The sequence below is a fragment of the Notamacropus eugenii genome, chromosome 1, assembly GCF_028372415.1.
Source record: "Notamacropus eugenii isolate mMacEug1 chromosome 1, mMacEug1.pri_v2, whole genome shotgun sequence".
In the NCBI taxonomy this organism is placed as follows: Eukaryota; Metazoa; Chordata; class Mammalia; order Diprotodontia; family Macropodidae; genus Notamacropus; species Notamacropus eugenii.
Genome location: NC_092872.1, coordinates 497,684,598 through 497,710,479, shown reverse-complemented (window position 1 = coordinate 497,710,479; position 25,882 = coordinate 497,684,598). Strand labels below are relative to the sequence as shown.

Genomic DNA, 25,882 nt, shown 5'->3' with positions numbered 1-25,882 from the left:
ATGGAATATGAATGGGGTGACCTCCCTGATTCAATCAATAACCAGAATCAATGAAGTAAAACAGACAGATCATCAAGCTAGAGGACCTGATCCTGGGATTGATTCCTTGTGGAATTAGTTTAGCCATGTAAAATACAAATTCCTATAGATCATCCTCTCTCCAGCTTTGTTTCTGGACCCTAGTGTCTTTTCTTTTCTGCCGTAGATAACCCATGGCCTCACCTGGAGGCCCCACCTGTGTTAAATCTATCTCTATCGTGGCTCTACATTTTAGGACACAGGTCCAGATTTATGGCATCACCACAACATGGAGATGAATGTATCCTGTGCCCTCCCATCTTGAATCCTTCACCTACTCTTAGAGATGGCTGTCCACACACACACACACACACACACACACACACACACACACACAGAGGGGTGGTCATATAGTGGGTGGGATCTATGTGTGAGGCTTTCTTTAGGGAATGGGACAGACTGTCAGGAGTGTTGACAACGGGCCTAAGACTGAAGGGTCGGCTAGAGGAAGGTTTCATATGGTCCCTTTCCCCCTCATTGAGTGTTCTCCGCTCATTTGTTAGGTGACACAAAAGAGAATTTAGTGATTTTCACCTCATCAGTTTGGTCTATACCATATAGCTCTGCTGCTTGATGGTCTTGCTGAATGTGAAAGGCTTGTCATGGATGTATTTCACTATATAACAATGGAATTATGCAGATGTAGAGTGTCCCAAGGATTGTGGTCTGTGACAGCTGCATAGAATCTCTGCCACTAGGGTTAAAAACAAAACCCCACCTAATATGCTTCCAATGGATATCATTCCATGAATAGTTTCTTTGGGCCAAATGAGTCATCTGAGATTGTTCTCTTCTTGTTTGGTGACAACTGAGGTATCACTACAACTATGTACAATAATAGCCATAATAACAAACAAAACTGCTATGTCGATATAATGACTGAGAAGTTTGGTCTTAGAGAGGACTTGGGAAAATTCACTTCTTTGCAGATGTGGAGGATTAAGCATACCGTCAGACTCAGTTGAAATATATGTTAGCTTGGCCATCTTTTTTTTCTTTCTTTTCTAGTTTTTCTCATGAGGAATGACCAGATAGGAAAGAGGAGGAAGACATATTCAGAAATGAAGGTGATGTAAAAATAAAATATATCAATAATATTTAGAAATAAGGAAAATGTAGTGTGTGAAAATATCAGTCTTTCATCATGAATGGGCCAAATGCAGATTGTGAAATATAGCAGTCACCATGTAAGCACCAGCCAATCAAGGCACCTCTGCTATTAGCCAATCAGTAATACATATGAGAAGTGCAGCTTCTTGGATGAATGGGGGATTTGGAAAGCTAAGCTTGGCTCCTGACCAAGATGCTGAGCTTTAATGACTTCTGTTACGGAGATACCTGGGTCATTTATGAGGAAATTAATACTGGCAACCACCTGCCTGTCAAATAGGGAATGTGCATAGAGGTTATGGCTCTAAAGTCTTCAGAAAAGGATTCAGAATATCTAAGGTAGCTTTATGCCAATAATGTTGATGCAGCTGATGGGCTTGAATTCTATTTAGTATTGATGTTCAGTTGCGATCTTTTTATATTCGTCATGTTCAGATATGAACATTTCATGTCACTCCTCTGGAACCTGAAAGATAGCTCTCCTTCTTGGCTCCCCATCCACCTTTCCCAAAGGAGATCATCTAGTATTTAATGCAGAGAAGCCCCCCCTCCCCACCCTGCTCCCCAGACCCCAATAGAGAAGAACAGCCTCTAAATAGGCAGCAGAGTAAAGTTTCCTTGTATATATCTAAGACTCACCTAATAGATAGATTTAGAGCTAAAGGTCATCTAATCTAACAGATCCTCAGAATTTAACAGATTTAGAGCTAAAGGTCATCTAATCCAACAGATCCTCAAAATTGAGGGTCAGAGAGGTTAAGGGACCTGCCAAAGACCTCAGGTAGTAAGTGGTAGATACCGGAATCATTTTGCCTTCATTACTCACTGAAAAAGCAAATATTAATGCTAATCCTGTCTAAGGAAAGTTTTGATTTGTTGTAGTTCAAGTGGAGCACTCGTAGCCACTCTCAACAGGAAGGTGCTTTTACTTTTTTTTAACTGAGTCTCCCTATCTCTTACCCAGGCTACAAGGACAACAGCCACTCACAGCCTGCTCCCAATACTGATTGGCAAGAAAGCTTTAACTTGTTCCACATTTCAGACTGGGCCCTAAGGCAGGCCAGTAGCCATCTGCTTCCCAGGGCTCACCATATTGGTACCAGATTTAATGCAGAGATCCAATATGCATTAGGCCTATGGCAGGTCAGAAACCCAGACTCAAACAGTTCACCAACCTCAGCCTTCTCAGCAGCTGGGGCTGCAAGCCAGCACCACCACTGTTGCTTTTACTAAAATATACATTAAGCCCCTTCCTCTTCACTCCCTCCCTTACTTTCTCCTGAGTAAAAAGCATTGTCATGGTCTCTCTGAGGGATCTCCCTAGCACTATCAATCATCAAAATATATTTTATAATAGAGTGCTCTGTGCTAAGTACTATGCTAAGTGCTTGGTACACAAAGAAAAAGCAGCTTTTTAATATGTCCTTTACAGGGGCTCTCCCTAAGAAATAAATACCCAAGGGGGTCTTCTACCTGAGGAAAATTCTTATGTCAGTTGTTCCATGTCTCATCAATATGCCATCCTTCCCTGTCACAATCTCTACCCCCACCTCCACTCCCCAATTTTCAGTAACTTGGTCAACCAGGATCACCAGTCATAGAAACTCCCATTTGTTTTGCTCTCCAGCCTCACCAAAGAAGGTGTTAGGCTGGGCTTCTTCCTTCATACTCATTCTTGGGATTCTCATTTGTGCTGCTACCTAAGCTGTCCCTGGTGGTGTCCATGACCCTGCATGTATCATTGCTTGCAAGCAAGGACCCCTTGACATCTCTCTACTTTTACATGCCAGGGGCAGCCCAATACCCTTATTAGCAGTCCAAGCATGGGATTGGGGGATATTGTTCTTCTACCTGCTGCCCTTTCTGAGTGGAGAGTGATTGTCCTACATCCTGCTTGACTCCGACAATTAGTCTAGGAGGAATGCTTTCTGATCTGCATGAATGGAACACAGTATTTGAATCAAATAATTGCTTTTACTGTCTGTACACATTAAACATGGCTTCCCACACACCTCCAAATCCTTCTCAACAACCCAAAGTGAATGCATCCCAAAGAGTTGCTTTTCATTTCTTTATACTTAGCTATTCTTTGGAGGATCTCTCCCTGTGAAATATCAGAAGGTGCCTGAGGCTTAGATCATCCATCTGTGGAAGGTTCTTCTAGCTTCTTGGAGTGTTATAACATTCAGATCAGAACTAATTCAAGCCAGCCTGGTGCTTCAGGTTTGGAATTAGAATGAAACAAGAAACCCACAGGTTATCTAACAGTTAACAAAATGAGGATTCCTTAGACATACCATGAGAGGATTTCCATCAAGGATACAGCATTGATACAGCCAAGTCCAGCATCCCTGCCTGTGAGTTGGCCATGCTAGCATGCTAGTCACACCTGAGGAAGAAACTGCTGCCTTCTAATGCACTGCCTTTTAAAAGTCACACCTCCTCCACTCCCAGCCTTACTTCCTTAAGCCAATTAAATCATGAGGACACTTTCAATACCTTCTAAGGAAAAACTTGCCTAACCTAGCTGGCAGTTACTGCTTTTACCTCACTAATGTCAAGTTGATCACATCATCCTGGCCTGTCAAAAAGACTTCAGGGGGCATATAGTCCAATAGGACCAGAAAGAAGTGATTTAACAAAAATAATAGCTGACATCTATATAGGACTTGGAGATTTGCAAAGCACTTCAGATGATTATATTTGATCTTCACAACAACCTTGTGAAACAAGTGCTGTTATTACTCCTAATTTACAGAAAAGGATGCTGAGGTTGAGAAAGATTAAGCCGGGGTCACACAGATCAAAAATATTGAGGTAGGATTTAAACCTGGATATTCTTGGCTTCAAGTGCTCTTGGAAAGAGCACTTTCCACTATGCTATAGGATCTATGCCTCAATACAATTTAATAAACTCTATAAAATTCCTACTATATGCCAAACACTGTTCTTGGAGCAAAGGAAGATACCTAGTTTAGATTAGATATGGCCCCTGCCCACCTGAGGCATATAATGGAATAAGATCATGGATTTAAAGTTAGCAGGAACCTCATGTATTGTCTCTAGTCCAACCTCTTTATTGAAGACATGTGATATCACTACTTCAGTATCTCCCACATACAATAATCACAATACAAAACAACTGCACAGGTGAGACGCAAAAACAGTGTTATATGAGCTCCAGGATCAGGGAGAGAAAGGTCATTACTGTCAGGGGCATCTGGAGAAGGAATATTTTAGAGAATATAGTATTTGAATTGAACTTTAAAGGGCTTTGCAGACCTTAAAGGCTATATAAATGTCAGCTGCTTACTTATTAAAAGGATGAGCTGTTTAAAAGATAGTGGAGGTGTTTATTGCATTTCAGACATGGGCAACAGCTTAAGCAAAAGCACTTAGGTGGGAAAATGTGGGACCTCTGCAGGGGATGGAGAGTCTTCCAAACTAGGTGGAAATCTCTTGCCTTCCAGGTCAGTGATATTTCCGCTGCAGTGTGATGCCTCCTGGACATTCACTCACCATTTTAATTTTGATGCCATTGAAGTTGAGTTGCTCCAAAGCTGACTCCGTGGGTTATTTTTCGCTCAAATTCTTGGCACATCTTCCTCACCTAATTTTATTTTAAAAATAGTTTTATAGATGTCCCTGTTCTTCCAACTGCAGTCATTTTCTAGTCTAATACCTCCCTCATGCCACCATTATTGAACTCTCCTTTGTAACAAAGAAAAACAAAGATGAAACCAAAGAACAAAATGACCTAAGAACAGAACCAACACGCTACGGGTACATCAATATTTTCCGATCTCTTTACTAAAAGAAAGGAAGTGTGTCTCATCTTTTGCTCTCTACAGTTAAGACTGGTCATTACATGTCATCGAGGCTCAGCTGCCTTTTAATATCATGTTTAAGAAATTGTAGTCATTATGTATATTCTTCTTGTAGTTGGTTACCTCGCTTCACATCAGTTCATTCAAGTTTCCCCATATTTCTCTGAATATTTTCTATTATTTTTTATGGCATAATAGTATTCCATTATATTCATATACCACAATTTGTTCAGCCATTCTCAGGTGATATATATATATATATGTACATATATATATATAAACTGTGTATATATATATAAAATATATATATATCAGCTGGGTATATATATATATGTGTGTGTGTGTGTGTGTGTGTGTGTGTGTGTGTGTGTGTGTGTGTGTATAAAATATTCATTTTGTTTCAGTTTTCTGTCAACACACATGCAACACACAAGTGCTGACATAGATATTTTGGTACATATGGGCTCTTTCTGTCTTTGATCTCCTTAGAAACTTACTAGTCATACGACCCTGGGCAAATCACTTAGCTCCAATCTGCCTCAGTTTCCTCATGTTGTGAAATGGAGCTAATACTAGGTCCTACATCCCAGGGTTATTGTGAGGGTCAAATGAGATATTATTTGTAAAGCACTCAGCAAACCTTAAAAAAAAAACTTGGCAAGTGTTAGTTATTTGATATGTAGCCACTAGTGGGATTGCTCCAGTCATCTTTCCCAACACACCTCAGATTCTATCCTTTCTCATTCTGGAGTATTTGAATCTTTGGCACTGTCTTTATTCCTCATCCCCTCATCCTTTCCCAGATTCTTTAGTTCTCTTGTTAATTGAACTGTACTGAGCAGAGACACCAGTATTCAAACACCAAAGTATAGGAAATAGTTTAATTCTGCATATTCAGGTTCATGAAAATGTTGCTTGATAAAGTGAAGCAATCTCTGGAAATGGAGAAGCATGACATATTAAATTAAGATTTCAATAAACTGATATTACCTGAGGCAGGAAGCCCACCTCTGTCCAGGATAGGATAAAACCCTATTAAATTTTTAAGGAAAGGATAGATCAGAGACAGAAAGGTGAAGCAGCAAAAAAAAAAAAAAAATTGTGCTGGGAGTCAGGAGACCTGAATTTGAGTCCCATTTCAAGTATGCAACCCTCAACAAGTCATTAAACCTCAGTGTGCCTGTTTTCCACTCACCAAAACAATGGTAATAATATTTATTATCTCACAGGCTGGTTATGAGTGAAGTACTTGGTGCTATTTTATATTAAAATGTGGCTAATTATGATTACTACTGATTTTCTTGGCTAAGTAAATGGGACAGGCAGGTTTGGGAATGCCTTTCAACCAGAGGGTGCCTAAAGATTTAAATCCATTTTTGGTGGCATGCTTTCTCTGTCTCTCCAGGCCCTTCAGATTAAGGTAACCCCTGTCCAGCCTGCTGAGTTAGAACAAAGGGAAACAATTCTATCTAAAGATGCCAAAAAGCAGCTTCCTAATCTGTGGGGTTTGATAGAGAAAGTGTCTCTAAACGAATAGCCAGGTCAATCCTAGTGTTGTCCAAAATATAGAGTTTTGGGCAGGTCTACTGGAGATTTCTTGCTGCATGGAGAGATTTGTTCTCTGGGACAAACACTTTTATTTCCAAAGTTTTTATAGCAAGCATTGTGTAAAAGGAGAACAGGGGCTAAAAAAAATAATCTAAGAGAAAAATTGCTTTGCTACTTTCACCAACATTACCTCTTGGTCTCAGGTCATGGACTCCAGGCAGGCAAAGTAGAATGGCCCTGCTGAGCTGGAGCAGCAGTTAGATGCATACACTGCCTGGTCCCACTATTTCTTTTGCTGACATGGTCCGCAGAAGCTGATGCAACCAGCTCTCTCCTCCTAGGTGTTCATAGAGCAGGAGCTGAGAGAATGTCAGGGAAGAAAAGCGAGTCCCCAGGGACCTTTGTGAAGACTCACACGCCAACAAGACAGAGATACAGAAAAGACCATTGCCCCCAACGTGCTCTATCTGACCTCTAATGATTCCTTATGTAAGGTTGGTGGGGATGACAGAATGTCCCTCCTGCCAGGGACTCAAGAACGATGGTACCCAGAACAATGAGTATTTCTTGATTACCTCAAAGGCCTCTTTGGATTGATATAGCTTATAGCCAGTTTGCTGTGGTGTGGGAATCACCATCCCTCAATAATAATTGGGGCCTGAAAGGGCAAATTCTCTGGGGTTGGGAATTGCCCCTGAAGGACACCTACCTGAATTGATTTTAATCCTTTTCTTTATATTCACTCAAGGAGGGAAGACACATTGAGCCAGGCTCAGACTGTGACTCTCATTTGTTCCTCAGAGAAGAATACCATGGATTTAGTGCTTTTCTTAGAGGCAGTATTAAGCCTCATCCCAGTGCAAAGATTTATTTTATAGAATTTCCCCTCCATGCTCTAATCACAATGTCTCTTCTTCTCTTTCAGTGACTTTTCTAGTGACAGAAAAATCCCTTGGAGTGCTAGCTTCAGTCTGGAATGAGGAAACTACAGGAAGGGGTCTGAGCCAATGGGTCATCAATAATGTTCAGTAGAGCCTATTGCCCTGATTCAATAAACTGGATGTTTCAGTTCAATAATTCAATTAAAAAGCTGAATATTCATTCAGTGGAGATTGTGTTGGCCTTTCTTTTTCTATCACATCGACTCAGAACAGTGTCTTATACATTGTAGATGCTTAGAATCCCTTCACTGCTCAGATCAAGCATCACCTCCTACATGAGGCCTTCCCTGATTTACCTTTGTGCTATGACCTCCCCTTCCCAATTACCTTATATTTCCATTTTACAAAGCTACATTGGTAAATGTTATCCTCCCCTTCAGAATAAAAGCTACTCGAGGACAGAGACTATTTCATTTTTGTATCCTCAGTATCTAGTACCATGCCTGGCATATAATAGGAACTTGATAGAATCTTATTACTTGATCTTTGAATGAATATTTATGGAAATAAAACTGCATTGACTCTATAGTCAAAGGACTTGGGCTCACATCTCACCTCTGATACCATCTGCATGACTGTGGGCAAGTTCTTCAACCTCCCTGAGATTCAGTTTTCTCATCTGTAAGATGAGAAATGTTGGGCTACATAGCTTCTGAGGTCCCTTCCAGCTCAGAGTCATTTCATGGAAAATGCTGACCACATTGGCTTGACCTGCGCAGACCAATGTTCTGAGCTACAAGGAAAAGTAGGAAAATTTTGTCATTCAAAGGACTTCATTAAAAGATCCCTCTCCACTCCCCACTCCCCCTCAACATAGATACACACACACACACACACACACACACACACACACACACACACACACACACAATTGGAGAAGTTCTATCCCAGAGCAGAAATCCTTTGCTATATTTTGCTTGAGGGTCTGGAATCCAAACCTAGAAAAGGTGGGGAAAGAGCAGCCTCCTGTCAGGAGGTCTGGTTTGCATTCAATTCTCTGGTTGTTTCCAGAGGGATGTTACAGAAAAAAATTATGATTCTGCGTCCTTGGTCTTGGTGGGGATACAGAGAAGGGATGAAGCAAGTACTTTGCTGTTGGCTTCCTATGACCTCATTCTCATATTAATTCAAATTCTCTTGCTAACAGGCTCAGGAAGGAAAGTGAAAGTGATATCCATTCAGGAATGATAATGGAGAAAGGCAAGAAGCAAGTTAGTTAGAGTCTTATAAACTAGCTGATATATACCTGGGGTAAGAGGAGGAAAAACAGAAGCCCTCACCCCAAGGGAAAAAAAAGGATGCAAGCGAGCATCCTCCTCCAGTAGGCTTCCTTGGCCTGACCCTCAGAGCTCAGAGTTATCATTCTAACCCTAAGCTTATGAGATAAAAGTATTACTTGGGCCAGTGGACCTTAGAGCAGAGCTAACTTCCCAAGTTAAGCTGTATCCTGGTGTTATTTGAGGGGATTTGAGAAGCTACCTTATACTCCAAAGTATTCTTGAACTCCGTCTCTGGGGCCCTGATTGGTGAATGCCTCAAATGTGCACCACTATGACAGGTCAGCTGTGCCAGTCATATTTCACTCTATTCCACACCCATCTTATCAAGTTTCTTTGTTGCCTCCCTTGTACTCTCCCCTAATCCTGCCTTCCTCCCAATTTCCAGTTCTGGAACTATTATCAAAGCATCACTTCCTCTGTTACTAGAAAGGTTTCTCTCCCCGCTTATGGCGTTCACTGGCCATTCTTAGACTTTACCAACCAATATTTGTTGCTGGTGTTGAGCCATTTCAGTCATGTCTGACTCTTTGTGACTCCATTTGGATTTATTTTTGGTCGAGATATTGGAATGGCTTGCCATTTCCTTCTCCATTTTGCAGATGAAAAAGCTGAAGCAAACAGAGTTAAGTGACTTGTACAGGTCACACATCTAATCAGTGTCTGAGACCAGATTTGAATTCAGGAAGCTGAGCCTTCCTGACTCCAGGCCCTGCACTCTATACACTGTGTCACCTAGCTACACCACAAACCAACATAACACTTCCTAGTCACCACTCTGCTATTCATGTTTTCATCCCCATTAGACTACAAGCTCCTTGAGGGTAGGTCACAATTGTTATATTTGTATTCTCAGTTCCTAGCACAGTGCTTGACCCATAATAAACACTTGATGAATGCTTTTCATTCATTCTTTTCCCCCATGTCCTGGCATATTGCATGCAGTCTTCCCTTTGAACTTTATTTCTTGAGACTTAGCTATTATCTTTTTCAAAATGAAGTTGCACTGGGAGGAATAATACATTAAACCACCATGGTATCTAATTTACAAGGTTTTTTTCTCACAACCACTCTATGAGGTGGGAACTAGAAATATGATTGTCTCTATTTTTTAGGTAGGAAAATGTGGTTCAAAGAAAGGAAGTTACTTGCTCAAGGTCACACGACTATTAAGAAGTAGAACTAGAATTTTAATAATTGTCTTCTGGCTCCCCATCGTAGAATTTCAGGGTTGAGATCATCCTCACAGGTCATCTAATCCAAATTATGCCTGTAGAGCAGAGGTTCCCAAACTTATTTGACCTACCTTTAAAAACATTTACTCAGTGCCCACCTGGCAATCTACTTTCTTTCACACTTTAATTTTTTTTTAAATAGCATCATTTCAAAAAATATAAAATATTTTAAAATGGCACATCTTAAATTTAATAATTTATTGTAAATTTGTGGTTTTTTCCTGCATTGAAATTTTGATATTGCAGTATTGTGTCATGTAACTATATAATATTGTGTTGTAAACAAGTCATTAAACACACACATATTTCTGCTGATACATGCTGCACTTCCCAATAATGTGAGACATGCTCACCTGCCAACATTTGCTTGTTAAGATCTGTTGAGGGACTGGACCACTGATCTGTTGTTACTTGCATTTTGTGGGTTTATTTGGAAAATAATGTAATCACTACGACTTTAACTCTGTTACACAACACATAAAACATGTATGAATGATTTTTCAAATATTTCTTATCTTCTTTCTTTCTTTATACTTCCACTGGTAACCCTCCACTGGATAGGTTCTTGATTACCAATGATGGCTGTGTTACACCCCACTACCTCCCAACCCAATCCCATAAACATTTATTAAGCACCTACTATGTGCCAGCTACTGTGCTAAGCACTGGGAATGCAGTTAATAAAAAGAAAGGCAGTTTTTGCCCTCAAAGAGCTTGCAACCTAAAGGGAAAAACAAGACACAAATGGAGGCAGATATGAGAGTGGGGAGAGAGTATCTTGTTCCAGAGAACTGAAACTAGGCAGAGCAGCAAATGCAAAGCAGAGTGAGTTGAGAGTCATTCTCTAGCTCTATAAAGAAAGGCATTAGAAAGAATTTGCTACTGCACTCTCCATCCCTCCTATCAGAGGGGAGAAGGGCTGACAGAAGTGGTATCAGTCAAGGCTTGAGTTAAAAGCATGGTGAAAAGTTTAAAGATGATGAGCTTATCTAGGGAGGGGCATCTTATTAGTTGAGAGTTAGTTAACTGCCTTTGATAGTGGGAATTAATTTTTCAAATGCTTTTTCCCACTAACTGGGCTGAGAACCCAAAAAAAGTCCATTTTACTTGCCTTCAGAGGGTAGAACTAGGATCAATGAATAGAAACTGCTAAAACGTAGCATCAAAAGACCACAGAATTACTGCCAAGCTCCTAGAAAAAAACTCTTGATCTCCATTGCCTTCACTTCCTCTGTTCTCATTCCTCAACATTTGACTATCTGGATTTTGACCTGAACTAAAACTGCTCTCTCCAAAGTTGCCAGTGATTTTTATTTGCCAAATAGGATGCTCTTTTCCCAGTTCCCATCTTTCTTGATCTCTCTTCAGTATTTAATATTGCTGATCCCTCTGTCTTTCTGGACGCTTTTTCCTCTCTGGGTTTTCATGACACTGCTCCTTGTCAGTTCCTGCCCACCCATATGTCTACTTCTCAGTTTCTTTTGCTGGTTTATCATTGACATGATTCTCTGAAATGGTGGGGATTCCCCAAGGCTGTGTGCCCAACCCTCTTATTTTCTTTCTCTACTCTATCTCACTCAATTACTTCAACAGGTACTATGAGCTTAATTATGATCCCTAAGCAGATGCCTCCCAGATGCATAGAGTTAGATCCAACCCTAGTCTGTCTCCTAAGCTTTAGTTGTACGTCTCCAATGATCTATTGAATATTTCAAACTTAATATTCCTTAAGCATCTTGAATTCAATATGTACAAAGTTATACTCATTATCTTCTTCCCTTAAATCACTCCTCTTCCTTTCCTTTCCTTTCCTTTTTTTCCTTTCCTTTCCTTTTCCTTTTCCTTTCCTTTCCTTTTCCTTTCCTTTCTTTTCCTTTTCCTTTCCTTTCCTTTCCTTTTCCTTTACTTTTTTCCTTTCCTTTCTTTTCCTTTCCTTTTCCTTTCCTTTTTTCCCTTTCCTTTCCTTCTCCTTTCCTTTCCTTTTCCTTTTCCTTTTCCTTTCCTTTTCCTTTCCTTTTCCTTTCCTTTCCTTTCCTTTCCTTTCCTTTCCTTTCCTTTCCTTTCCTTTCCTTTCCTTTCCTTTCCTTTCCTTTCCTTTCCTTTCCTTTCCTTTCCTTTCCTTTCCATCCCTGGAAGGCCCCTTTCAGTTGAACCTCTAGGATCCTATGCTGAGGAGAAGTGAGGGATAAAACTGTATGGGGTGAGATAACCAGGATGCAGAGAGGCTTGAAAACTAGATGTAGGGAATAGATTTTAATATGGTAAGTAATGGGAGGCTGCTGTAGGCATCCAAGCCAGGAGTGCTTCCCACACTCCCAGAGGCTCTTGCTGTGGGTGAGTGCTGATGTGCTGCCAAAGGCCTAGGCAGCTCACACACTCTCAGGGAAGGCCAGGACTGAGGCACTTGATTAAAAAACAAATCAGACCAGATGCCAGGAAGACGTTATTTTAATTTCTCAATCATTTTACCAATGCAAGTTGCTCATTTCCATGAAGCCATCCCTGAGGCATGCTGCCATCTGACAAGAACAGGAAGAGGGTGGGGTTAGGATGGGGTGGGTGGGGTGGGGGAGAGTTGTTGCAAAATGAAGGCAGAGAAGGGGAATGGCTAAGAGTCTTTTCTGGATGCTGTGCGCATATCCCAAAGCTACCATCTGAGACAGCATCCAGAAGTGATTAAAAAACAACACCATCCCAATGGGCAGAGCCCCAAATCCTAAGTCCTGGCTCTCTGTGGCTGGAAATCACCCCAGAGCTGGTGTTTTTGTTAACGTTCTCCCTAAAGCTAGAAAGCCCACGTGACTGGGCTTGCTTCTGAAGCTGCAGGCTCCAGCTGGTTGTGTGTGGGGTTAGGGGGAATAATGGTGGGGAAGGAAGGAGAATGAATCTTACTGCATTTCTAGTGAAAGGGGTAGTGAGAGGGAGAGGGGAAAAGGCATGGAAGAGGGAGATGGACACCTCAGGGTAAACTTCAAATTCCCTAGTGCCACAAGCAATTTCTATAATATGTTTGCATAGCCTGTGATTGTGGAAGCTTGAGTTTGTGTCACAGTGTTTGCAGGCAGTGCAGTCAACCTGCAGTGCTTAGAAAGATGTGTGTCTCTGAGCTTTGATCCATAGTTTGGAGGCTGAATTAAGGGTGAGTGCTGCCCTGCTGTGATCATCCACAGGTACAAGTGTCTAGGAGGCCTGAAAATGTTCCCAGAGCCCTCCATAATCCCCAGACCCTGAATACTCCTCTCAGCCACTTCTCAGGAGGGGCTTAAGTAGAGAAATATGATTTCTACTTCTCATACTTAGCCTTGCCTGTAAATCTTCCTGGTATTAGTGGGGAAGGGATAAGTTGTACTTTTGTCTATTTTATGGAGACTCAATTTCCCCATCAAATAAAGGATCATAGTGTAGTGATATGTGCACCTCCCCCTCCCCCTACCCTGGGTTCTCTTTCTCTCTGGGCACTCTTGTGCTCCCAGTGTTCACCAAAGTTGGCAGGTTGGATCATAGAATGACCGCTATAACTTCCATCAGGATTCTAAGAGTATCCTTTGTAAGTGATTATACTTCTGTAGCTCTTAAACCCTGACTGGTGTGCTTCCTATGAACAAATCAATGCAATTAAAATAGTTCTGGAACAAGGGGCTTAAATGTTCTCTCATTCTTGGGGATCATAGGTTCATGGATATTAAGCTAGAAGAGCCCTCAGAACCCATATAATCTAATCCTCCATTTTACAAATGAGGAAAATACTGTCCTCACTAAATTGACTGATAGGCATAGAATTTTTTGAATGGGTTGTTCCTGTTGCTAAGCTGAGTTCTTTGCAGCAAAGCTATGCAGTTTGCCTATAAAGCTGAGCCACAGCTGGGCCAGATCACCATGCTACTGCAAGGCTCTGTTATTTCATAAGTGACAGAGACCTTTAACCTGGGATTTACAGAAATTTTTCCCAGTTCTACTCTTTTGGATGGGCTCTAATATAGCATGTAACAGATAGCAATGCAAAGAGTTAATTGCCTCTTTTATGACAACTGCCTCTTCCAGGTAGCCTGTGGTAGTGAAGAGCAGTATTGTGCCCTGTATTATCTGACTTTTCTCTCAAACTACCTTAGCTCTAACCTTTAACCTCTAACCTTTTCTTGAACAGAGATAATTTGGTCACAGAAATACTTGTTCATTCCCCCAAGCTTGTTCACCTTCACTTCTCATGAATTTCAGGTTCCCCAAAGGCCCTAAGACTCTAGAATCTCCAAACAATTTTATTTACTTAATTTTCTTGGAAACATCAGCCCTTAACTAATAAAGAAACAAGCAGTTTATGTACTTGCTCCTGCCCAAGGGAGGATCCTGGGGAAGCAAAATAAAAGGAGTCCCAAAACCAAAGCCCCTGCCCCTTTTGCCTTGGGCTCCAAAACCCATTTCTAGAACTGGTTCCTATTATGCCAGTTTCATCACTAACTGAATTTCCAGAAAATAGGAATGGGGTAGACTTGATAGGAGAGGGAGAGAGAACCTAGGAAGAAGGCAGACATTTCCTAGGGAAAGTATCTAAATTCTCAGGACCTGGGTTGGCTAATGCTCTCAGTTTTAAACCAGCCCCATTATATACTCTCTAAAAAAATCACCCAAGAAGCCAACACAGAACGTTACTGAAGAAGACAGGCCTACATTAGGGTCATAATGGGAGAACCTACCTGGTTGACTACAGGGAAGTAGGAACTTCTTATGAGCCAGGCCAAAATGAACCTTCACTGTTTAGCATTAGGAATTACAAAATTTTATGAGGAATCATAAAATTTTAGAGTTTGAAGGAACTTTAGAGACCAAGATATAGGTCTTCATATCATAGAACAAGTACGTCTGAATCCTCCTTAGCAAACTTAAAAGATATAAAACTGATGACATCTCTGAATGAGAATTTCTTCACTTTGAGGGTCCTTCCTAAAGTCTTCTTTCCTTGTCCTCCTCCTCATCCCCCATATTGAGCAGCTGTCTCTCCACTGCCTAGAGAGCAGGATTCCTCTGCATTCAATACAAATTGAACCTCTATTCCCCAATATTCTTTGGGGTAGTCAGTGCAGTACAAAGGAAGATAGTCCTGGATTTGCAGTCTGAAGAAACAAATTCATGGCACACCTCTACTACAGACTACCTATATGGCTTGTAGAAAATCACTTAATCTCCCAGTTTTCCTCATCATGAAAGTGAGGGAATTGGACTAAATGACCTCTAGGTCCCCTTCCAGGTCTAAATCAGTTAGCCAATGAGACTATGAATGCAAAGAGGCCCAAGCCTTGCCCTTAGCATTGGCTCTATCTCATTTTATCCCCATCCCATTTCTCTACCCTGAAGCAGTCCAGGAGAGAGGGATGGCAAGCTGCCCAATACACCAGACACCTTTGGTGTGTCAACTAATGCAAAGAATATTGCCTCTGGAATGAGAGGAGGTGGTTTGAAAACCCACCTCTGAAATTCACTACCGTGCAACCCTTAGGCAAGTCACTTGGCTTCAGCTCCCTCATAAGCAAAATGATAGTGGATTATATGGCTTCTGAGGTCTCTTCCAACTCTAGATTTATGATTTTATGATACTGAGCTAGATGTAAGCTGATTATTTCAGCACTGACTCTTTGCTTCCTGACACTACCACCTATCTTCCACACAGACCAGAACAGCCTATTACTATTGTTCAGTCATCTTTAGCCATATCCTACTTTTTATGACGGTTTAGGATTTTCTTGGCAAAGACAAGTGATTCGCCATTCTTTCTCCAGCTCATTTTACAAATGAGGAAATTGAGGCCCACAGGTAAAGTGATTTGCCTCAGGTCACATGGCTAGTAAGTGTCTGAGGGCAGATTTGAATTCTTTCTGAGTCCAGGCCTGACATTCTATCCACTGAGCCACCTATCTGGCCTAGATGCCCCTAATAGGTATGATTGGGAAGTCAGTGGAGTTTGTCTTGGGATCTATCATCCCCTCTTCAGCTGAGAACCCTGAGTACTTCATATTTTCTGCCTCTCTCCCATTCACTTCATTCATGTTTGCCCTCTCTAGCAGTGCCTTGCTTTGAACCCTTCATACTCTCTTTTATAGCTCCCAACTCTGCCATACAAGCTGACCTCTTTTCTTCTTATCAGAATGTTACCCATCCTTCCAGACCAAGATTAGTTCCTGTTTCCATGATCCTACAGCCCCCAGTTACCTCTCCCTAATGACATGAGCATACACTCACAAAGCCCACATCAATCCTTTGGTGCTTATTGGGTGTATGGGTTGCATATTTGTCCTGTCTCTTTACTATAAATTATAAGCTCATCATTAACAGAGACTATGCCTTTCCTCCTCTATCTCCATGGGATTGCGTATGTTATAACCAATCAATAAACACCAACTTCACTGCATTGAAACCCTAGCCTATAAAATGTCCATATTCTTTGACTCAAAGATCTAACAGCTAGGCATATTCTTCAAAGGTATTAATATCAGAAAAAAATCCCATACGTACAAAGATGTTTATAACCGCATTTATAAATAAAACAAACTCTGCAATATGAACATAATGGAACATTTTTGTGCCATAAGAAATTATGATCATGAAGAATAAAAGGAAGCATGGGACAATTGAAATGAAGTGAAGCAAAACGAGATGAGCAGAATCAGAGAGGAAAGTACCTTTTCTCATTTCTTTTATGGAGGTGGTGGATTACGGATGTGGAACATTGTATATGCTGTCAGACTTGCTTGATGTATTGAATAATCTCACTGAACTGCTTTTCCCTCTCTTTCTCTTTAATTCTTTGTTATAAGTGGTGGCTGTCTGAATGAGGAGAGGAAGGGCTACATTTGGAAGTGAATTGATATAAATCCACATACATCAATAAATATTTAAAAAATAAAAGTCAGTCGATAAACATTGAATAAGCACCTACTATGTTCCAAGTGTTGTGCTTGCAATGGGGATCAAAAGAAAGGTTAAAGATATCTTCTGCTCATAATCTAATGAGGGAGAACAGTACAAGCAACTATGTATAAACAAACTATATACTACGTAAGGTGGGGAGGAAATTGACAGAGGCAAGGTAATAGAGAGAAAGGGGTTGGGAAAGACTTCCTATGGAAGGTAAAATTTTGTTTTTCTTCTTTGTTCTTGAAGATAACTGTGGCATCAGGAAGGTGATGCCATGACTTTCAAGTGACTTGAATTTAATGAAGGAGGGCTGTGCAAACTCATTAGCCTCACTTTTTCCTCTGGAACAAAGTAAGTCCAGTGGCCAGATGTAGATCAGGACAACTGGAGATGGCCCCCAGAGGGTGAGCCTTCAGCTGGGACTTGAAGGAAGTCAGGAGGCCTAGATGAAAAAAGAGAGTGTTCCAGGCATGGGAACAGTCAGAGAAAATACTCAGGGGAGGTGGAGTTGTGTTTGAGAAGTGGCAAGGAGGCCAGTATCACTGGATCAAAGAGAATGGGAACGGGGGGTAAGTTATCAAAAGATCAGAAAGGTAGGAGTGGGGCAGGTTATGAAGAATGCCATTTTGAGGGTCTTCTTTTTGATAGTTTAGATTACAGAGAGTCATTTGAGTTTATAAAGGTGGGGAAGGGAGTGTATATGGTCAGACCCATGCTTTAGGAATATCACTTTGCCAGCTTTGTGGAATACAGACCTTAATGGGATGACTTGTGATAGGTAGACTAACCGGTAGGCTATTACAATAATCCAGGCATGAGAGAAGGAGGGCCTGCACCAAAATGGTGGTAGTGTCAAGTAAGAGAAGGGGGCATATAGGAGAGATACTATGAAAGTAAAACTGATAGGTCTTGGCAAGATTGGCTGTAGGGGATGAGAGGGATTGGGGAGTCAAGGATGACAAGTAGGTTGCCAGCCTAGAAGACTGGAAAGATGGTGGTGTCCTTGACAAGAAAATGCTCATCTGTGCCACATCATTTGGCACATCATCATATTTGCTTATATGTTGTTTTGAAATTCTTTCCTCAGACTATCAGATCCTTATTGTCTGTCTTTCCACTGCCCTGAGTCCAACACAGGGCTGGCCAGGCATATAATAGTCCCTCAATAAATAGGATCAAAGGATTTATAAAGCAAGAGGATTTTAGAGGTCATCTAGCCTGCCCTTTCACTTCATTTATTTATTCATATTTCATTAATACTTTCTGTTTATACCAGAGTCACTTCCCTAATACTCTCTACCTTATAACACTTTTCCTTGCAACAAAATAATTTTGGGGGAAGACACTAAAACTGGAGGTCATGGTAATTAAGCTGGACTGTAAAGGAAGCTGGGGATTCTAAGAAGCAGAAGTAAGGGTTCAGGGTTTTCCAGGGATGGAGCACAGCCTATGCAAAGCTGTGCATGCAGAAGACAGATTGTTGTGTAATAAACACAAAGTAGACCAATTGAACTAAAACATGGAGTGTGTGAGGGGGAGTACTTAATAATCAGGAAAGACAGGTTGAAGTTATATTGTGAAGTACTAAATGACAAAAAGGCACTTGTATTTTATTCCAGTCAATAGGGAGTGACTGAGACTTCTTGAGCAGGGGAATGACATGATCAGATCTATGTTTTAATATCACTTTTGCGGGTATGAGAGGAGAAATTGAAAACAGAAGGACTAATTAGAAAACTTGTATAGTAGTTCAGTGAAATGTGATAATGGCTTGAACTAGGGGGTTGGTCATGTGAATGTAGGGAAGGGAACCTAGGCAAAAGGCTTTAGAATTAATAAGACTTAGTAACTGGTTTAGTATATGGTGTGTGGTAAAGAGAAGAGCCAGAATAAGTCCAACTTTTAGAACCTGAGTGGCCAGAAAGATGATGGTGCCCTCCATAGAAGCAGAGAAGTTAGAAAGGAAAGTGGGTTTGAGGAGGAGAGATAATATGATGCAAAATAATTCAACATAATACAGACTTTAGCTCTCTTGGAGCATATAGAAAGATAACTATGACTGAGCAAACCACTGGAGCCATGCTGTCTTTACTGTTAGTGAGGCCCCTGGCTCAGGTCAGCACCTCTGATCTTAAGGCTTCTTTTTCTCAGATGAGTATGTCCTGACTCTTTCACTATGTAGTATGAATAATAGGTCACAGTCCATCTGGCATCTCTGGCCACTTCTTTACTGTGAATTAAACAAATGACTGGCTTTATTTCTCCTGCCTTCACAGCCATTCTGGCAAGTACATTAACAACTACTGCCTTGAGCATAAAGAATGACTCTCATTCTACAGAGGTATGAGAGGGAGGTGTCTTTGGCTCTTCAGGCATGAAGTTTTTTTTTTGTTTGTTTTGTTTTTAACAAATTTCTCATTTAACATCAATTATGGACATGGCCATGTGCAAATTCAATGAACTTTTGTGGCTGCCTGGATCTCAAATACAGGCATAAATACAGTGCAGGAGCTAAGAGCAGTTAGCTAGCTGAGGAGCCATTGGAGAGTGAATGGCTGGATGTAGCATTTATTGTTCAGGGTTTTGAATTCACCTTTCCCCACCCCTCACTCTTTTTATTGCCTTCTTTCTTTTCCTCTTGTATCTTCCTCTCCTTTTTTTCTCCTTTTCTCCTCTTCCTTTCTCCACTTCTCTGCATTCTTCTCCTAGTGTTTCATTTTCTCTCCCTTCCCTATCTATTCATCTTTTCTTTCTCATTCCTCTTTTCTTTCTCTTACTAGTTCTCTCCACCTCTCCCTTAACTCTTTATTTCCTCTCTCCTGTTCTCTCCTTTCCTCTCCCTTCTTCCTCTTTCCTTTTTCTCTCCTCTTTCTCTTCTCCCCTTATCCATTAATCTCTCTTCTTTTCTCTCCATCCATTTCTCTTTTATTTCTTTCCTCTTTGCCTCCCTTATTTTTCTCTTTAGTTTCTTACCTTCCCCTTTCTTTGTCTCCTTTTCCTCCTTCCTTTCCTTTATCTCCTCTTCCTCCATTTTTCTTTTTCTTTTCAGGTCATCATCTCTGTCACAAAACATTGAAATGTACAAGAAAATGATTTCACCTTTAAGTAAAAAAAGTTTGAGTAAATAGGGCCATGGTTTTTCCAACTATGTGTTTCTGTTTGCATTCCAATACAAATAGGAGTAAAAATAATTTTTGATTCATCTATCCCTTTGGTATCACCTAAACTTCTTCTCCCTAATCCCATTCTACCCCACCCCCATTAGCATGAAACATAAAGAACTGACTTTAACTCAGAATTCTGAGACTGAATATTCAAATTTCAATGTCTTTCATAAAACCATAGGGCATTAGAGCTTGAAGAAACCTTAGAGTTCATCTCATTCATCTATAATAATGAGCTCAGAGGATGGACATTTTTCTGCTATTAACACAAAGAGGTTTTTTCCTCAGTGAAACAATCAATAGAGCAGTGACCCCTTTTCTTCCAAGATGGATGAATTCTCAGTAGCAGATAGACTGTCCAGGTTGATGAGAGCATGGCTAAACAAAGAAACATGCAAGAAGAAACCTGCAAGTAGACGATCATAGAATGAGATGTATCGGTGTGGTTTCCACAGACATGTAGCTCACTCATCTCATAAATGTCATCTCATTTGGCCTTGTTACAGCCCTGTGAGGTAGATCAGAAAAGTGGAGGCCTCAAGGTCCAGTGGAAAAGGTGCTATTTTTGGAAAGTCTTGGGTTTGAGCCCTAGTTATATAACCTCAAGCAAAACATAGAACCACCCTGGGTCTCACTCTCCTCCTCTGCTAAAAAGAAAAGATGGTCTATGATTTCCAAGGTTCCATCCAACTTGCAGTCCTAAAGTCCTGTTATTCCCATTTTATCAGTGAAGAAATTGAGAATCAGAGAAATTAAACTACTTGTCCAAGATCACATAATTGCAATAATAACAATAACTAATATTTCCAGAAGATTATCCAGAAATTTGGATTTCTAGTTTTATGCTATCTCTACTCTGAAATTCTAAATATCACAGATTATAAATTTAGGACTAGAAGAGATCAGACAATCCAATTCGATTTTATTTTTAAAATTATTTTTAATTTTGCTTTTTATTCTGAACTTGCACATAAAAAAAGAAACATTTCCGTAGTACAAGAAAGGAAAGAGAATAAGCATTTGCATAGCACCTACTATGTGCCAGGTACTGTGCTAAGAACTGGACAAATATTTCATTTGATCCTCATAACAACCCTGGAAGGTAGATGCTATTATTATCCCCATTTTACAGTTGAGGAAACTAAAGTAGACATAAGTTCAATGACATGCCCAGGATCACACAACTAGAAAACATTTGTGAGGCTGATTTGAACTCAGGTCTTCCTGACTCCAGGCCCAGCGCTCTGTCAACTGTACCACCTAGGTGCCATAGAAAAGAGAATAACAAAACAAAACATAAAAAAGAGAATTCAATATGAAATCATGAATCTCCATCCCACACTACTTTCTTTTAAAAATTATATGATAAATTCTATACTTTACCTTCAAAACCGTCCTCTTCTGTGCATTAAGATAATGTCACAATGGTCCTCTTTTGGGGGCATCACTATTGCTAAATCCCCTCCTGTCATGAATTTCTTTATCCAAATAACCAAAAAAAAGAGGGAGGAACCCTTAGGACAAATAAACATATTCTTTGCAATTTTCTTGTACTTGTATAAATTGTTCTCCTAATTCTCCTCGTTTCATACTACCCAAGATTTGTTGAAATCATGTCTTTCAACATTTCTTAGAGCAATAATATTCTATTACATTCACTGCCCTTCCCCCTCCCACATATCCACACACTCAAGGTCATGAAGTTTGCTTTATTTGTTGCTGTCTTACCCTGTACTATCCTCCCTCTTAACCCTCCACTCCAATCTCTGTCTTTTCCCCATTGAGAATGATGTATTCCTTCACTAAACTGATAATATGTGTGTTCAACCCTTTTTTGTTCATTTCAGATAAGAGTAATAAACTGTGACCCAGAGAAATGAATTGTCTGTCCTAAGGTGGCAAAGTCAAGATTCAAACACAAATCCTCTGACCCCAAATCTATCCAGCCCTCTTTCCATTGCACCACACTGCCTCTTATCCTACAGTTATCCTTAAATTAGAAAGAAGGCAAATGTCTTTAATCATCTCTTTTGTTGCTGCTGTTCCACAGTTTTAGATATATATATCAAGTTTCAGAGAGATTATTCTACTATCAATTTCTCTCCTTCCTGCTACAGGAAGACTGTGAAACTAATCCCCCTTTTCATGAAAAGGGACCGGGAGACTCTAGAGGAGAGAAAGTCTTCTTACTTAGCACAGGAGATCGTTTGAAAAATCCAATTCTGTTTCCTTGTTGACAAAGACATGTCCACAAATAGCCCGCCATGTCTCTAGTTCAAAAGCAGTAATGTCAGTTTTAAAAAGAAGTGAGAGCCAATAAAAAAGATCATGCCAAGCCCATTCCTCTTGGAGGCTACCTGGGAATGGGCCCAGGAAGCTTCATGAATATTCAGTGTGGCTTTGATGGATTGCCTTTGAGTATTTCTAATTATCTCTAATTAGACTAACAAAGCTTCCCTTGCAGACTTCAATAATTCACACTTTCTGAGTCTCTCTCTCTCTCTCTCTTTCTTTTTCTCTCTTCTCCTCTCCTTCCCCCTCTCTCCAATTTGTTATATCTAATTTCTAGAGTATACCTGTCTCAATTTTAAAAAAACTTGGTAAAAAATACCCGAACATTTTCCATCCTTCAAGGGTAGGTGCAAAGATGAATTCCTTTTCAAAGGTAAGAGTATATCTCAGACTCCATTGCAGTGTATGACTGATAATTAGCCTTCTCAGAAGCACATGACACATCTCTCTGTCTTTTGCCCAGTTCCCAGGGCAGCCCTGGATGCTCTCCCAGCCCTGGTGTATAGATAATTATTCTGACACCAGTTTTCAAAGTTTAAATACATTTCCTAGGCATTAAGAGTACAAACTGTTATCCCATGAGTTATGAAATCCTCCCCATGTTGAAAAAAATAATTTTTCTTCAACCCCTACTACTGTCCAGATTAATGTTGTTTTTTAAAAATTATTTTCGTTACTTCTTATTTTGAACCATTCTTTCTTATATTGAAAAAAAGCTGAGATTCTGTTTAGAAACACTCTCACCCTCAGATCATCATGCACAGCTCATTAGTTCCAACTAGCCTGGCTGCAATTATGTAACTGCAGATCACTATGACTTGGGGAACACTCAGCAAATTTTCCCAGTTTAAGGAATGAGATGGGCCTTACAGTTGTGAAAGTCTTTTCTTTAAACTGCATAGAAATTCAGTGATAACTGCAAACCTGGACAGAGAAACGAAATTTCCACAAAATAGAGGAATCTGCATTCTTCCTTGTATAAGTACTAGTCCAGAGAGCCTCCATTGTCTTGAGGTGGCATGGGGACTTGAATTCTCCTCCTCACTTTTCTTTACCCATCTCTACCAGTCCTGAGTCCACCTCATCCCAGCACTCACTCTGAAGAATTTAAGCAGATTCAGTGAAAGTATCTTAGATGAGAGTTGCCTGGTCAGTTTCCTCATGTGTCAAACTCCCATAATCTCTAAATCACATTACAGTTCTGACATTCTATAACTGCATGGTTCTCAGCCACAGAAGATTTGTCTCCATTTTCAAGTAACTGATTTTGGGGCCCAAAAAGTTTCATTGTATTTGCAAAAACTTAGAGGAACATTTGGACTTTGGGCTGGTGCTGTCTGGCATGCAGTCCTATGCTTTCCTAGGCATGTCTGGGCTAGCTAATGAGTTAGATAAACCTTGATCTAACATCAGAGCCATTTCTAGTCTGAGAAATGATCCGCTGTGACAGATGGGAATGCAAGTCTGTTTGAAGACTCACTCTTTGTGTGTCATCCTGCCCACTAAAGTCAGGAGTGAAGGTGAAAGAGGGAGGCTCTGAGGAGGAAGAGCCAAGACAAAAAGGGTGTGGAGAAATGAAAGTAGCATTCCACAAAACTACCACTTTTGTATTTCTCAGCTCTTCTTCATTTCAAAGATCACACACAGAATGACTGACCTGGAAGGGATCTCATATATCATCACTCCCATTTTAAAGATGAAGAAACTGAGACTCAGAGAGGGAAAATGATTTGCTCTAGGTTACCCATCGAGTTAGTTGAAGAACTGGGAACTGTTAGGAGCTCAGATCTCATAACTGTCGATCAATGCTTTGTCCAAGGTGCTGCCCTAAATTGGATGTCAAAACCCAATGTCCCTGGGGGGTTTTTATTCTGTGACTTCAGTAACATGTCTTAGAGAACATGGGGCCTAAGGACATTTCCTAGGTTTCTGCTGTAACATCTGGGAGTGGGGTTGTGGAAGGGTGCAGTCAAGGACTTTATTTAAATGCACAGCCTTGGTTTAGATATCTTGGCAAAAGGAAAATGATTGACTTTATTCTGAAGAGAAGCAATACTCAGACAATAAAATCAGTCCTGGAATCACAGAAAAACAAAAACCTCATGGGGTGTGATCACTTCATTCTTTTTAATCTTTTTTGGTAAATAGAATTTTATTTTTTCCAATTACATGTAAAACTAATTTTCAACTTTCATTTTTTGTAAGATTTTCAGTTTCAAATTTCTTCACCCTCCCTTCCATCTCCACTCTCCAAGACAGCAAATAATCTGATATAGGTTATATGTGTGCAATCATGTAAACATATTTCCACATCAGTCATGTTGTGAAAAAAGAAAAGGAATGAAAGGGAAAAGTCACTGAAAAAGTGAAAATAATGTGCTTCAATCTGCATTCAAATTCCCTAGTTCTTTCTCTGGATGTGGATAGCATTTTCTGTCATAAATCTTTTGGATCTTGGATATTGCATTACTGAAAAAGGTTAAGTTAATCGTAGCTGATCATAGTACAACGTTGCTGTTACTGTGTACAATGTTCTCTTAGTTATGCTCACTTTAGTCAGCATTAGTTCATGTAAGTCTTTCCAGGTCTTTTTTCTGAAATCTGCCTGCTTATCATTTCTTATAGTACAACAGTATTCCATTACATTCATATGCCACAATTTGTTCAGTCATTCTCCAATTGATGGGCATTGCCTCAGTTTCCAAATTTTTACCACCACAAAAAGAGCTGTTATAAATATTTTTGTACACATAAGACCTTTTGCCCTTTTTAATAATTTCTTTAGGATACAGACCTAGTAGTGATATTTCTGGAAAAAAGAGTATGTACAGTCTGATTGCCCCTTGGGTGTAGTTCCAAATTTCTCTCCAGAATGGTTCGGTCAGTCCACAATTCCACCATTAGTGCATTAGTGTTGCAATTTTCACACAACTTCTCCAAGATTTGTCATTTTCCTTTTCTATCATATTAGCCAATCTGATAGGTGTGAGGTGTTACCTTAGAGTTGTTTTAATGTGTACTTCTCTAACTGATAGTGATTTAGAACATTTTTTCCTTTTTTAGGGGTTCTACACATACATTCTTATTAAACATATTTTTCCATTAGTCCGGTTGTATAGAAGAACTAAAATGAATGGGGGAAACCATGAGAAAAATCCAAACAAAACAAAACATAACACAAGAGAAAATATTCTGCTTCATTCTGCTTTCCAGTTGCATAGTTCTTTCTCTGGATGTGGATGGCATTTTCCATCATGTATCATTTGCAGTTGTCTTCAATCCTTGCATTGCTGAGAACTAAGTTTATCAAAGTTAGTCATGACACAATATGGCTGTTACTGTGTGCAGTGTTCTCTTGGTTGTGCTCACTTCACTCAGCAGCAGTTCATAGAAGTCTTTCCAAGTTTTTCTGAAGTCCAATCATTCACCATTTCTTATAGCACAACAGTATTCCATTACATTCATATACCACAATTTTTTCAGCCATTCCCCAGTTGATGGGCA

At 40.1% G+C, this 25,882-nt stretch overlaps 1 long non-coding RNA gene across 1 annotated transcript; it reads right to left on the bottom strand.

The window, feature by feature from the left end:
- Positions 1–5,882: 5,882 nt before the first annotated feature.
- On the bottom strand, positions 5,883–8,237 carry LOC140527086 (uncharacterized). The gene is made up of 2 exons (XR_011974668.1): positions 8,060–8,237; positions 5,883–6,922 (listed from the first exon to the last, which is right to left on the bottom strand). It is a non-coding gene; the product is annotated as an uncharacterized lncRNA (long non-coding RNA).
- Positions 8,238–25,882: the final 17,645 nt, after the last annotated feature.